Genomic DNA, 15,966 nt, shown 5'->3' on the forward strand with positions numbered 1-15,966 from the left:
CCTGCCTCTTCTGCTTAATCCTCAACTTTGCCTCTTCAGGTTCCTTTCCTTAAATTCCATTTTTTCTCCCAGGTGAACATATATCCAGGATACATTTAACTATGGCAAAATCTAAAATCCTAAAATGATGTCTAACAGTGCCTATGAGCTTAAGAATGCTGAAATTGCTGTTGTGACTCACATACAGATGTCCCTGCTCTAAATGGTGCTGTGTATCAAGGGCATTCTGCACAAGCAGAAGAATGGATGTGACTTCCTGAATAGCAAACTGAGAGTAAAACAGTCATCCTGTTGGCCTGATGCTTCTTCCATTATGTTGTCCTCCGTTTCCCTTACCTTGGGTGCTATCATGTACCCTCAGAGCAGGTCCAGCTGACTGATACATTGGTAACCACCACAATAAACTGCTCTTTGCCCTTCATTGCTTCCCTCATCACAGCCACACCTGCTGGGTGTGGCAGGGACTTTGGCCCAGGAAATCCACATTTGTTTTCCAGGGTGAAGTTTCTGATTGTCCAAGTTGGAAGTTCTAGAGGAACCTTCCCCCACCGAGGCAAAAATGAAGGTCTTAACTATCAGTCCAGAATCAGTTTCTGGAAAGGAGTGTATGACGTGGCTGTTTGAAATCTCAACAGACATTGTTTGCTGACCCAAAAAAAGGGCTTGGTGAACCGAAAAGAAGCACTCTCAAAAGTGCCAGTGTTCTTTGATGAGATTCTTCTTTCCTGCCCAGTACATTTAAATAGCGTCCTGTTGTAAGAGAGAGTTCCAGTTTGTGTTTCAAGTCAATTTGGATGCATTTCTAGTCGCTGGATCATTTAATACCATGTTGCTGTAAAAATTTCACTTCATAAAGGGTCTGGGGATTTTTTGGCTTGGTTTGTTGGTTTGGGTTTTTTTGGGTTGGGTTGTTGGGTTTTTTAGGTAGGGTTATGTAATTTTCCTTCCTACTGTAGAAAAAGGTTGGGTTGGTTTCAGTAGTGCATTGTAATTACATTAGCTCAGGGAAAAATGTTGACAGCGTAAAGAATACATATTTTACTGAGAGCAGCCTTTGTAATGTCTTGCGTAACTGTTTACAATGAAACCTGATTTAAATGGCCTCACTGAGAGGCAGTAAAAGGTATTTGCCCAGTAGAAGTAGCCCATAACTGCAGTGTAGCACTGTTCACCTAATGGCAAACTATAACAAATGCCATTACTTATTGCAAGTGGTGCTTATTGTAGAATTGTGGTGTATCTGGGGATATTCTGCAAATAGTCCTCTACACAGAAATGAAACTATTTCTCAAATTATATACTTCATTATTTCTGAAAGTATTTTTTCCCTTTCCTCCATGGTTTTAGTTTATTGCCTCTTGTTAAGGCAGATTTCAGTGGTGAATGTCATCTTGAATTATATTTTAATCTTTCATCAATTAGTGAAATGCTTCAGGAGGAGGAACAAAATGTATTCAGGAGTTCAAAACCAAATGGCATGACATGGAAAGGAAAGTGGGGAGGCAGGATAGCCAGAGTCTTAGTTCTGCTGTTTGTTGAAAGGTCTGGGCCCAGTTTGCTTCATCTGTCTGTTCCCCAGTTGTTCCATCTGAATAACTGTATAATTAAGTATTTGCTTGTCTGAAAGGGATAGTATAAAAACTAAAATCAGTAACTCATACTGCAAAACACTTTGTCCTACCCCTTCATAGAGGAAATACTGAGATGCAGTAAATAAGATGCTATAATTTGCATTTCAGAGGACAATGTAATGCATTTTATGGCCTCACACTGGAAGTTCAGAGATCTGTTTACACTATAGGGTGGCAAAGGCTGATACTTGGCCTGCAGGGACATCGAAAGCAGTAGTACTGGTCCTTCCCTTCCCTGGTGCTCTCACTGCTCCCTGTTACACCTTTGTGTTTGGGCAGTGTTCGTTTCCTTGTAGCCACTGGGGAATGGAATCAGGCAAACCCCACAATTTAAAAGGAGGGAGAGAAGCATCAACCCAAAACAGATGAGGGCTGCAGCCTGCCTCTTTCAGCAGCAGCAGAAAACTTTTAGATCAGCTCAGCTATCTTACCTTACCTGCAGACGATATCGATGAAAGCTGATATTTCACCTAAGTACAAGCTTCAAGTGAAGCCCTGGCACCACTAGAATGAAGGGCCTGGCTGCCACTGAGCTCAGAGAGGTCAGAGCTTCTTCTTGCAAGGTGCAGCTTCCTATCAGCACCCCAGCAGCAGCTTGGGATGGCTTAGGAGCTGCCCACACTGCCCTGCTGCTGGCAGCAGCATCTTTACCTGCTGGCTGAATCAGGTCCTGAATCCCTCACTGCTCGTTATGAGTATGCATATGAAGCTTGGTTATGAATATACATATGTGAGTATGCATATGAGGATCAACATATGTGTTCCCGATAGTATTATCATAGGATGATCAGCTCTGCAAAAAGGCAAGGATGACTATGTGGCTAGGATTATTAACATTAATTGAAGTACTTGTCATTTTAGCTAAATCTGCTATTAAAAGACTGTGAAAACTACGCATACTATTGTATTATTGTCTGTTTGTGCTACAGTGGTGTCTAAAGGCTCCAGTTATAAGCCATGTCCCTTTCTCACAGTACAGTAAGTAAGCATAACATTTTGCATAACATTTTCCACTGTACTTAGTGAAAAAAGGACATAGAGTCATGTAAGTATGCGGTAACAAAATGTTGTGCATACTTACAGTACTTAGTGAAAAAGAGACATGACTAAGTAGTCTACTCTGTTCTCTGAAGTTAGTGTTTCTTTTTAATGCTCCTAAAGCTGTGCAATTAAACTGTCCTATTGAATCTGATATTTCAAGATACATTCTTAGTGGACATATGGTATTTTAATTCTACCACGAAGTAATATTGCTAGTATGATTATTGACCTGGTATTGTAACCTCATGCCAGGTCAAACATGATTGATTTTCAGTGTGATTTTATTTCATAATAAACCCTTCTTCTTATGTAGCCTCCATTTTTGCTGTCATTTAAGATGGCAGAATTCTGACTATTTTTGTTTTCCCTCTGTCAGAGATCACTACTCCAACAGCAGAAGCAGTAAAACAGCAAGTGTATCCATACCTCAGCTCCTCCAGTTTGCTGTTTGGAAATCCGTCAAATGAAAGAGCTTTCATTTCAGCAGTTTCAAGATGAATTGAAGTGCCCCAAAAAGGAGAATAACCCTTCTTTTTGTTCCTGATTTTGCTTCCTGATGTAACTTCTGGTGGTTGGAGGCCACTTAGTGAAGGGAGTGGGATATTCTATAAACTATCTTTTTTTATTATTATTTTTTAAAGCAAATGTTTATAATTTGCTTTAGCTGGTCTGAGGCCAAGTATTTTACATATTTATCAATGCAGACAAATCAAAACTAAACCCAGGTATTTGTACTTGATCAGAGCTATAGTCTACACTTCTCCCTACAAAAAGACTTAATACCATAAATTAACTGACATTTTTGTAAAAAAAAAACCAAACCAAACAACCCGCACAATCAAAAAACCACCATCACCAACATAAAAAATATTGAAAAAAGTACAAAAAAAGTAAAAAAAAAACAAACAAAAAAACCAAACACCCCCCCCCAAAAAAAAACAACAAAAAAAAGCAACCTAAGGTATGAGAAATACTTTTAATTTAGTCAATGTTAAAAGATGTCTAGTGAGGAAAAATACTAAGTGCCTCTAAGATAACTATGAAACAGACATAAGGAGATGGTTATGATACACCTAACTGCCTACTTACTAGCAAACTACTTATGTTTCCTGGAAGAGAGAGGCTTTAAGCAAGGATGCAGAATAAATTAACTTAGTGGCCTTGCTTTTTTTGGGAGGGAGGGGTACCCTCCAATACCACTGATGATCAAAAGAGAAAGCAGAGAAGTGCTATGTGCAATAAAAGATCATGCCACCTGACAAAGCAGAGGCCAAGAAGGTGAACAGATTGAAAAGATGTAAGAAAATATGATAGAGTAAATCTCTACATGTAAATCTTCACAATGACAGAGTAAATCTCTACATAGTAGATCTGTGATTTGTCTATGATAAAGTAAACCAACACAGGACCAAAACAAATAGTATTTTTTAGATGGTGAGAAAAAGGAAATAATGGAGAGACACAAATGCAGACATGGTATGATCAAAGTGATGAGACAGGAAGAAAGTCTGTATATAGTCTATATATATACTAGGATTTAGAAAACAAGATTGTACCTGCTAAACTGGGGGAGAAGTGATGGCAGCAGCATATCTGAATGACTTTACTATAACATAAGAAGCAAACACTTTGTATTTGAAGAAATTGAAAAAAATCAAGTTGCATAATTACTTACAATGCAGATACAATTTGCCACTAGTTGAAGACAGAATAAACTGAGTCTCAAGTGTGTCTTGAGCAATGAAGGACACCCATGGTGCCTCAGGACCAGGATAAGGTTTTGTGCCACCTCTGCCTTGTGAGATCCTTTCCATACACCTTATGCTTTCTTCTTATAAAATCTATTGCCTTTCTTTGTAGGTGTGTGTCTTTTAGAGCATTTTAGAGGTGGCAAGTATCTCCACATAGTCAAAACAATCCTGGTGTTTTGATGGGCTGACATTTTGCTTCATGGATTTAAAGTGAAGACTACACAGTCTTTCCCTCACCAATTCAAATTCTGGTATCATTGCTCCTATCATATGCTTCTCTCTCCTTGTTCACATAAATTTCCCAGCACACAGCGGTTACTCTCACCAACGTTAGGACCTCCTCTGCCACTGGTGAGGAGGTCCTAAATCCTAAACAGGATTTGCTGGCACAAACACTGTTATTTTTATGAAGAGAAAGATTTCTCTCAGGACCTAGTCTAACATTCATTCCACCAGAAATACTTCAAATCTGCCCATGCTGTCACAAATATAAACTTTTTTTTTGTTCTTTCTTCAGTATCACAGATGAAATATGTATTTACTACAAAAAAAAAAAAAACCCAGAAGCCAAACAAAACTTCTCAAATGTTATTCTTTCTTGCCAGAGAGGAAGAAGGTTGAGTGAGATGTTGATCTTTGTTTCCAGTCCTTATCTCTTGGGTTTTATTATCTCTTATATTTGTTAATGGCTATATAAAATAATAAAGAACCTTACAGCTGAGCAGAACACAGCCATCAGCATCAAAGGCTGGTCAGGTTGGAAACAGGGATTAAGAGATTTTGAATTTTGCACTTGTTTTAAGTGCATCAGAAACAAGACTATGTTCCTATGAAACATTCATGAATGGGAATATGCCTGTGTAGTTTGTGTGGTACCAGCTGAAGACAACCCTGGGAGAGGGCAGGCTGGTGAACCCTGCAAAGGCTCATCCCAGGATTTCCAACATTCCGGATGATGGTTATCCCACCCATTCAACCTCTCTGGCCACTATAACTACAGGTGTAAGAATCAAGAAGGTCTTTTAGAGGAGAGACAGACTTCACTCTCGAGGTCTGGCTATTGACGTTTGACTAGGGAAGGTGCAGTTCAGTAATGCTGGCCTTACCCTGCACCGTGTCTCCCTCTTCTTTAGCTCATGTGTTTTCAGACAATTCTGTTACAAAAACTGCCTCCGCACCACCATGGGGACAATGAGCAGCAGGACCACTGGGAGAAGCACAGAGCAAGAAGGAATTCATTTGCAAGGCAAATGACTGAAGAGCTGATTTGGGCTGGGCTGGGGAATGTGGTGCATCCTTCAGGTGCACTAAGGAAGAGTATGCTGAAAAACTAGAAAGAGGACAGGAGGAAACAGCCCAAGAGATGGGCTTGTCCCCCTTAAAGAAAGTGTCAGTGACATTTTTTAATAGATGTGGAGGTAAGACACCCAGTTATACTCTCTTGTATATGAAAATGCTGACCGCAGGCGATACAAATGAAGGATATATTAATAGGAGCAAATAAAGCTAGACAAATTATGTTTGACACTTCCCTACATCCTCTGCTCAACTAACTCGGTACATTTCTACATTCAGAGAGCTTATTGTTAGGGATACATGGGGAACAATCACAACAAAAATTGCTTCAGGTAAAATAGAGTGATACGGGCGATTTGTTTAACATTTAAGTGCATTTTAAGCACTAATAAATTTGTAAGCACGGGTGAAGACATAATCTTTTAACAAAGTGAGGCAAGTAAATAAATATAAGAGCTAGGTTTGTAGTTACCCTACGGGAAGAAATAAGACACAACCAAATGAATAAAATAACTCTTTGAGTAAAGAGCCTGCAGGGACCATTTACATTCAAGCCAATACAGATGCCAGCTTCAGTTTTTAAAGGCCAGGAGGGATGCTTATAAATCCAAACCCTTTTTTACAAAATATGATAAAATTCAGAATAATTCATTTAAAGAGTTTCTTTTCTGAAGGTCTTCAGCCAGGTTCTTAATCGTGTTTCTGAAGTGGGTGAGGCCATTTACAGGAAAATAAGATACAGAAGCAGAGAAAAATATACGGTTCAAGAAGATAATAAGACAGCCTTTAAAAATGTAAAAGAAGCCCAGCCTTCCAAGAAAAAAACACAACAAAACAAAAAAGAAACAGGCTCACATAAATATTCCACTGCATGCAAAACAAAGCAGTCTCTGATAAATGAATCAAACTGTAGTGCTGCTTAAATTGTAAATGTAACTTTCAAAACAAAGGGATGGCCTAAGATTTTTTTGTTGATACTATCATCATTTACATTAGGATTTTTTTTAAACGTGCTTGTTTCTTTACATTAGAAATTTGCTGTCAATAAAAAAGGCCCTTCGGAATTTCAAATATATGTTTGGAGTTCACAGCAAATACTGTTTTAAAGCCCTTATTCTTCTAAGAATTAGTCAACATTTTTTGTCACTGTATAGTGGCACTTTAATTATAATAGTTTGTGCCAGTGCAACTGCATTCAGACAAAAAGCTACAGTGATGCAAATGCTCCTCCTCCCCCCTCAAGCGTCTACATTCAGAAATTACCTTCGAGACAAGACAGTTACAGACAAGGCCAAAGGCGGGGGAAAAAATAACATTTTAAATAAAAGATACATCTAAAAATGCAGGCCTTGGCTAAACATTATAAACAAAAATAATCACATATAAAAATCCAGAGTGCTTTTAATGTTCTGAAAGGACTCAAGCAGCGTTGCTAGCATGAGCTAATTTTGTCATAAACTACATCAAGAAGCGAAAGGTGAAAGTTGGAGCTATCTTCCAAGGTAGCATTTTTTTTTTTGATACAGAAAAATGTTACCTGTGAATTTTGGAGACCCAGAGAAGTGCTTCCCTCAGCTGAAAACGAGAAGTCAAGGAGTAGAATCAAATCTGAAGGAAATCAAAGGTAGAAAAAAAATTAGTGTAGGGCTGCAACAAAAAAGAATGAAAAATAATACAGTGGATGGAAAAGTGGAATTAAACATGCGGAAAAAAAAAAAACCCAAAACATTAGCTGAATATCTTTTTTGTTTCTCTTTTCCTGAATGTGATCAGTCATTCTGAGTGTTCCATTTATTTTTACCAGGCCAAATCAAACACAAAGAGAACACGGGGCAGTCAGGAATGTAGCACTTTCACACTGAAATCTGATACCACCAAAGCTGGATGTAGCCTTCATGAAGCACTTTTTGGTCAAAGGAGGAATGATTAGCAAAATGAACTCAATCACATTTCACTGTGCACCGTTCGGGGATGGGGTGGTGTGGGGTAAAACACACACCCAGATTGAACCGAAAAGGCTACTAACAGCTTGGTGGAGGAACAGAATGAAAATGAAATATTCAAGAGCTATGACTGGAGCCGCACGTTGACCATATGAACCTATTTATTAAGCTTTTCCTCAGATTTTCGTCACACCTTTTTGCACATAAGCACAAGCAGCATGTTGAGAGCTCAACATGCACTGGCTATACAGGGCTCTACGGGTCTCTAGATGCAGAGACAAAGCTGAGCAGACAAAAAAAGCAGCAGCCTGCCAAAACACTATCATCTAGGAAGACAGACGGCACAGCCTGAAACCAAAGAATTTTGGTCCAATCCTTCCCTCCCTGCCCCTCCACACCCAGACACAGCCTCGGGCTGGGAATTCAGCCACTGAAAAGGTGCAAGTCCATAGAACAACAACGCTGTGTTTTTTTTTTTTTTTTTTTCCTTTGATGCTGATAATGAGGGTTGAGGCTTTCTGGGAATTTTTATTTCTGATCAGGGAAAACAATGATACTCCAACCACAGCCATTCATTAACGAACTAGCTTATTTTAAAGCAAATGATTGTCTCTGCTGTATGTGCTTTGGATAATCCACATGGGACTAAAAATAATCTGTTAAAACAGCGTTGAGTAACTACCGCGACATCCATCACAAACCGCATTGAGTAACTACCCCAACACCCATCACAGTAAACCGGACCTGAATAAAGACCTTAGTGGTAACCCAGCCTCTAATTACCATACATCCAGCTATCTGTTCCTCCCTCAGACAATTCAGAAAAAGGAGGTCAGTGGTGTGACTTGAGGGTTAACACATGCAGCCTGCATCTGCTCTCACGGGAAACATGTGAATACCTGCCACGCATTATTTACCATGTATTAACGACGATAACTACGTTTACAGGCTGTCACTCAAGGTTTGTCTGTACTAGCCCATTTTGGCTTTTTGCTGTCATTGGCAGCAGCTTTACTAGCTTTACCTCTCAGGTACCCTTTCCTGCCATCCAGCTATAATAAGCATCAGGAGAAGAGCTGCTACTATCAGCCTCTTCCATGCAGCTGTCTGGCAGCAGTAGGGCTGTTTACAATAACAGGAACTCTAGGCATTTGTTCTTTACAGCATCATTAGCACCAGATAACAGGAGCAAGGACAGGATTTGGTTGGGTTTTTCCTTTGCTCCTCCTTCTCCCCCCCCCCCCTTTTTCTTCCCTTTTCTTTCTAGTGGTACTGCACAGAAGATCAGAAAGAAAGAGCAGAAAGAAGTAAAATATGGAAAAGTAAAAAGAGATCGGTGATCACAGTGTACAGGAAGGAAACGAAAGATGAGAGAGACAGAGGAGGAAGTGCCTGAAGGAATTAAAACAAATAAATTCACACTTCATTCCTCCTGTATGGGGTGTTTATAAACCTTAAATGTATGGCATACATGTAGCCATATCAGTATCTGGCAAACTGCTGCATCAGAAAATACTCCTGTCTCAAAATAATATGACATGCTTTTGTTAGCTAGATTCATATTTCACAGTGCTTTAAACCCATTTAACAATTTAGGGTATGTGTTACCATATAAATGCTGAAAGTAACCCAGGTGGGTGCATATGCCTTCATTTCATTTGACCGGTTCATCATATGTTGCTGCTTATTTGCTGTGTTTGTCTGGGTGGAGCCCTATGAGAACTGGTTTTTTAACAAACTTCTCAGTTCTGCTGCTTGTGAAATGTATGCAACTCATCATACATATGTATTTACCTTCTAAATATACCTCTATGCCCTTTGTTATTCATCCCAACTCAGCAAGAACTTCCTTGATTTGTAAGGCTGATAATATGATCCTTACTTTTAATGTCAATTTCTCATGTTTACAGACTTTCCCAGACAACCTTTATGAGTCAGAACCAGGGATGAAACAGCCAAGCGCAGTTCTGCTGAGCTACTGGTGCTATCCCTGCCAGCCAAAGACACTGTGATGAAGAAATCAGAAAACAAAACAGATCAAGAGGACTGTGGACCTTTATTGGATAGTGCCAGCATCCTTGAGGTTGTCTATTAGTATGTTCTTGAGTGATCAAGTAGTTCTGCACAAATACATTTTATTAAGCAAGGAATATTTAATTTCTTTGTGGGGTATATTTGTAAATACTGGAAAACCAGTCTTCAGATTACAGGGAAATGTGGGCCATTTAACACCTACTGGGTAAGAATGGGAATAGATGTTTGGAGAAGAACAAATTATGCTCAGACACTGGTGGGAGGCAAGCACAGTGTCTGTTTAAGGCATAGAGTCTCGAGGAGCACAGTGGAAACACAGGTAAAAGGTGGCAGCATGAGAGGTGTTCTGGCCTTTCTACTGTCAGTCCTGCACACTGGCCTCCTGTGTAAATCCTCTTCAGGCTATAGGTGCTGAGGACCACACTGAATGCTGGTGTTGGTGGAGAAAAAGCTGCCTCTCTGCAACTGCTTACACTGCCTGTGTGAGGTCTCTGACCTATGGGCATTGGGGCTGGGCTTCTAAATGTTTTGCACATAGAGGTTTGGTAGGTTTGTTTTGCACGTCCTGCTGCAGCCAGAGACTCCTGATGTCTCCAGTCATTGCCTGGGCAGAGCAGCCTTTTGATTCCACCATGGGGACATGCATGCCTGTTTAACATGTGGAGACCTCACAGGAGTCTACATGTTCTGCACCTCGAAGCAGTACTACAAAGGGATTAAAGGATGAGATGACACATAATCTCACAAGCTTGTTTTTATTTCACACTGCAAAAACCAGTCTTTTAATATTGGAAGGAAATGCCAGAGGAAGGATTGCTGCTGGTGGTGTTTCACACCTCATCATTTGTTGTGGTTTATTTGGTCACTAGATCAACAAGGAACCTCGCTCTTTCTTCTGTCAAAATAACTTCAGTTATGAAAGGACTTTCTATGAGGAAATGAGCGCTAGTGTTTGGGCAGAGATTGCTGAAATGGCTGGTTGGCTACACACCAGTTAGCATCATTGTTGCTCAAAAGCATGTGTGTATAGGAGTTCCAGCTTTCCCTCCATAATTCCCTCTTATCAGAAGGCCAGCAATTTGGCTTCTATTAGGAAAATGTACAAACTTACTGACATATAGACATGCCCAGTATAGCTTCTGTACCATGTCAGAAAAGTTGGAATAACTTACAACTGAACTTCAGGTGGTAAAGAAAAAGAACGTGTCTCACTGAACTAACAGCACGACTTGAAGTTGTCTGACTTTCAGTTTAGTTTATTCAATATACTCATCAACACAGAAAAATTTAGTAAGATATGATTGCTGGAACTCAACATTTTCATTGCTTTTTCAATCAGTTTGCAATTAATTAGAAATCCTTATTAGACAAAACAGTTGGGTAATTCAGGTGAATATTTTAAAGTAGAATCAGGAGATAAATCTGCAGAAGAGCAGCTGGTACTGGTGGAATTGGAGAAAAAACATATGGACACACTTAGGAAACCTCTTACTTGGGAAAACTGCGATAACTTTCAGCCAAGTAATTAATGAATGTATTGCTGCCATTTCAGATTTTTGTGTATTTGCCAAGTCTGATTTTTTTTTCCTTGTCATTAATTTGTTCATTATTCGGACTGGGAATTTTTTGGCAATTTGTGATCATCCATAATTCCTCCTTTTGTTCACTACTGAGGTAATATTGCAGTATATGTGCCACACCCATGCTTTCAGCATGCTTCATTTCTTGCATCAGCTCCATGACTCTACAGGAGAGTTCAGCTGTAGGCCATAATTTGCTATAATAATAAAGTTCAAGGTCAGAAAGTTAGATGTGTGTGGACTTGTCATTCTCAGTGCTGAACATCAAAGTACACAGCTAGGGAAGGAAACCTGTGACAGCTTTGGAACCCCATGTACTGTGAAACACCAGGAAGGCAAATAAACATTTTGTATCAGCAGAGACCATACCTTAATAGACAGTCAGCTGTAGATGCCTATGGTTCAGGAGCTGTCTGATATTAGTATCATGTCCTCCTGATTTGCATTGTTTCTTTTGTTTCCCAAGTAACATTTAGATGTATTACAGTACATTGATTCTTTAGAAGGGCTGATTTGGGATGGCAGTTCTTTGCAACAGCTAAGTCTCTGGTTAGAGCAGTAATTCTCAGTATGGACAGCTCATGAAGGGAAGTGAGTTAAATTAACCATGCAGCAAAACGTATAACAGTGCAGAAGTCAATGGAGGCACTTTGCATGTACAGCAGTGCTGCTGAGAGCACATCTCTCACCATTATTTGTAAATGATGTGGAAGATTCCCCTCCAGCAGCATATTGATTTAACAGCCTATAACCACACACAATATAATAACTCCGGATCTCAGTCCGCAGTCAGAGCAAGTTCAAGGACGTAAACCCCGCATATTATCAGCTAGGTTACTCCAGTGAAGTTATACTACATCCAGTAGTAAACATTTTTATACTCAGCTTTGTGAAAGATCAAAGTTTCACTTGGAGAAGCTGAGGGCAGAGTAACAGAGAAAGGAAATGCCATGACTGAATTATGCCCTGGAAATGTGACCACCAGCCACAGCCACTAAACAGCAGCTAAACAAAGGCAGACCAGATAGTCCAGTATTCAATCCTGTTTGATAGGCACTGGTTTCTGGACAGTGTTACTGGAACAGAAAGAGCAGCATGTACACCTACAGGACACTCAAGGAGCACCAGAACCAGGAGAACTTGATTTGCTGCATATCTGTCATATACCTGACCAACCTGGGCACTTTTCCTGCTGCTGAAGGGTCCTTGTCTCTCTGCCTCCTCTGTTTTCCCAGGTACACTCAAGTGTATTGTAAGGTATGAGCTCACACAGCAGTTTCAGAAGGTTATTTCCAGAGTCTCTGTATGTTGTAATGACACTTAAAAAGACATGAATATTTTTGAGACCTCTGTGTGTATCTGTGAAGTTGAGCTGGGCAGCATGTCCTGAGCTACTGGGAGACAGGTAGGACTCACAGGTTCAACACAGAAGTTGAACATGTGATCAAAAAAGGCTTGTTTGTATAGAAAAACAGATAAAAATGGGAAAATTCAGTTAGTTAGTCCCTAAACCTAGGTCCCTTTTTTATAATAAAAAGATACCAAATTTACTAAACTGTCAAAATATGTATGGTTTTTATGTGAAATGGAACAAATTATGTTTTTGGCAATTTGAGAACTTCCCATGGCATTGATACAACAGCAAATAAATCTCCATTTTGAAATTACAATAGAATAACTGGAACAAAACCAGAAAACAACCCAAAATCAAGAGACCTCACTTGGAGTATTATGTGCAGTTCTGGTGTCCTCAACACAAAAAAGACATGGAACAATTGGAACAAGTCCAGAAGAGCCACCATGATGATCAGAGGACTGGAGCACCTCCTGTATGAAAACAGGCTGAGAAAGTTGGGGCTGTTTAGCCTGGAGAAGAGAAGGCTGCGTGGAGACCTCATAGCAGCCTTCAGGTATCTGAACGGGGCCTATAGAGATTCTGACAATGTAGGCCCCCTCTGGAAGCTTTCGGGAGAACTGGCTACACAGGACTTGGAGAAGGCTGAGGTTCTGAATGGCTTCTTTGCCTCAGTCTTCACTGGCAAAGGCTCTGACAGCACCACCCAAGTCTTGGAAGGCGGACGCAGGGACTGTAAAAACCTAGACTTTGGGCCCACTGTAGGAGAGGATCTGGTTCGAGACCATCTTAAGAACCTGAATGTACACAAGTCCATGGGACCTGATGAAATCCATCTGCGGGTCCTGAAGGAGCTGGTGAATGAAGTTGCAAAGCCACTGCTCATCATATTTGAAAAATCATGGCAGTCAGGTGAAGTTCCTGATGACTGGAAAAAGGGAAATATAACCCCCATTTTCAAGAAGGGAAAATGGGAGACCAAGGGAACTACAGACCAGTCACTCTCACCTCTGTGCCTGGCAAAATCTGGGAGCAGATTCTCCTGGAAGGCATGCTAGGGCACATGAAAAACAACAAGGTGCTTGGTGACAGCCAGCATGGCTTCACTAAGGGGAAATCCTTCCTGACCAATTTGGTGGCCTTCTATGACTGGGCTATGGAACTGATGGACAGGGGTGGAGCAGTTGATGTCATCTACCTGGACTTGTGCAAAGCGTTCAACACTGTCCCACATGACATCCTTGTCTCTAAATTGGAGAGACATCAATTTGATAGGTGGACCACTCGGTGGATAAAATTCTGACTGGATGGTCGCACTCAAAGAGTTGTGGTCAACGGTTCAATGTCCGGCTGGAGATCAGTAACGAGTGGTGTCCCTCAGGGATCGGTGTTGGGACCGGTCTTATTTAATACCTTTGTCGCTGACATGGACAGTGGGATTGAGTGCGCCCTCAGCAAGTTTGCCGATGACACCAAGCTGTGTGGTTCTGTTGATAGGCTGGAGGGAAGGAATGCCATCCAGAGGGACCTTGACACGCTTGTAAGGTGGGCTGATGCCAACCTCATGAAGTTTAACCATGACAAGTGCAAGGTCCTACACCTGGGTGGGAGCAATCCCAGGCACAGCTACAGGTTGGGCAAAAAGGAAATTCATGGTTGCCCTGCGGAGAAGGACTTGGGGGTGTTAGTCAATGAGAAAATGAACATGAGCCAGCAGTGTGCACTCACAGCCCAGAAAGCCAACCGTGTTCTGGGCTGCATCAAGAGGAGCGTGACCAGCAGGTCAAAGGAGGTGATCCTGCCCCTCTACTCTGCTCTCATGAGACCTCACTTGGAGTACTGTGTGCAGTTCTGGTGTCCTCAACATAGAAAGGACATGGTACTGTTAGAACAAGTCCAGAGGAGGCCACGAGGATGATCAGGGGACTGGAGCACCTCCTGTATGAAGACAGGCTGAGAAAGTTGGGGCTGTTCAGCCTGGAGAAGAGAAGGCTGCGTGGAGACCTCATAGCAGCCTTCCAGTATCTGATGGGGGCCTACAGGGATGCTGGGGAGGGACTATTCATTAGGGACTGTAGTGATAGGACCAGGGGTAACGGGTTGAAACTTAAACAGCAGAGGTTTAGACTGGATATAAGGAAGAAGTTCTTTACTGTTAGGGTGGTAAGGTACTGGAATGGGTTGCCCAGAGAGGTAGTGAATGCTCCATCCCTCTCAGTGTTCAAGGCCAGGTTGGATGAAGCCCTGGGTGATATGGTTTAGTGTGAGGAGTCCCTGCCCATGGCAGAGGGGTTGGAACTAGATGATCTTGAGGTCCTTTCCCATCCCAAGTATTCTATGATTCTATGATTCAACAGGGGAAGTTTAGATTGGATATAAGGAGGAAGTTCTTTACTGTTAGGGTGGTGAGGCACTGGAATGGGTTGCCCGGGGAAGCTGTGAATGCTCCATCCCTGGCAGTTTTCAAGGCCAGGTTGGACAGAACATGGTTTAATGGGAAGTGTCCTTGCCCATGGCAGTGGGGTTGGAACTTGATGATCTTAAGGTCCTTTCCAACCCTAACTATTCTATGATTCTATGGCATGCAAAATAGTATAATTTTATAGTCTCTGCAAACACTCCTGAAGATGGATGTAGTACTAAGAAATTCATTCTCTTGTGATTAGTTTTGACAATTAATTTGTTTGCCTACAGATGGGCTTGAGATCATCAAGTTAAAGTACAGGAAATGCAAAATCTTTTAGTATCATTCAGTCAAATAGATTTACAATATATTTTAGTTGAAATCCATTTTTTTCTGGATGAATACATCTTTTTTGTTGATTAAAATAGTTTCTTATTTTTCTTTTTTACAAGAATAGAATTTTGAAAGGTAAGGATGGTGTTACCTCAGCTGTTAATATTCAAGTTTTAGAGCTTGTGTACTTCTAAATATGTGTTGGGTTTTTTTTTCATGGAGAGCAGAAACTCGAATTGGAAACCGTGAGCTATCAGTAGGTAGATTGAATTTGAGAATATAGTTTATAAGCTCTTGTAACAGTGGTGACAGAAAATGAGATGCCAAATACAGTCTCAGTTTCAAAATTGCTCTTGTAAAAATTCCCGTAAATTAATTTGTTTGCTTGCTTCAGCAACATTTGTTTGCTGCTGAAAAGGTCAAGGTCTGTTTTGCAAACACCTTCTCTCCACCCCATCCCCATCCACAGCAAAGTGATATACAGGCAAGAGAAATAAGTGGTATCAGCTGACCTGAGGATCTCAGTCTCCCAAAGCAGATGCAGCCTAAGCCATTGCAGTACCCATGCTATATTTATTTTGTTATGTTTCAGAGCTCAC

Source organism: Melopsittacus undulatus, chromosome 2 (assembly GCF_012275295.1).
Source record: "Melopsittacus undulatus isolate bMelUnd1 chromosome 2, bMelUnd1.mat.Z, whole genome shotgun sequence".
NCBI classification, from domain to species: domain Eukaryota; kingdom Metazoa; phylum Chordata; class Aves; order Psittaciformes; family Psittaculidae; genus Melopsittacus; species Melopsittacus undulatus.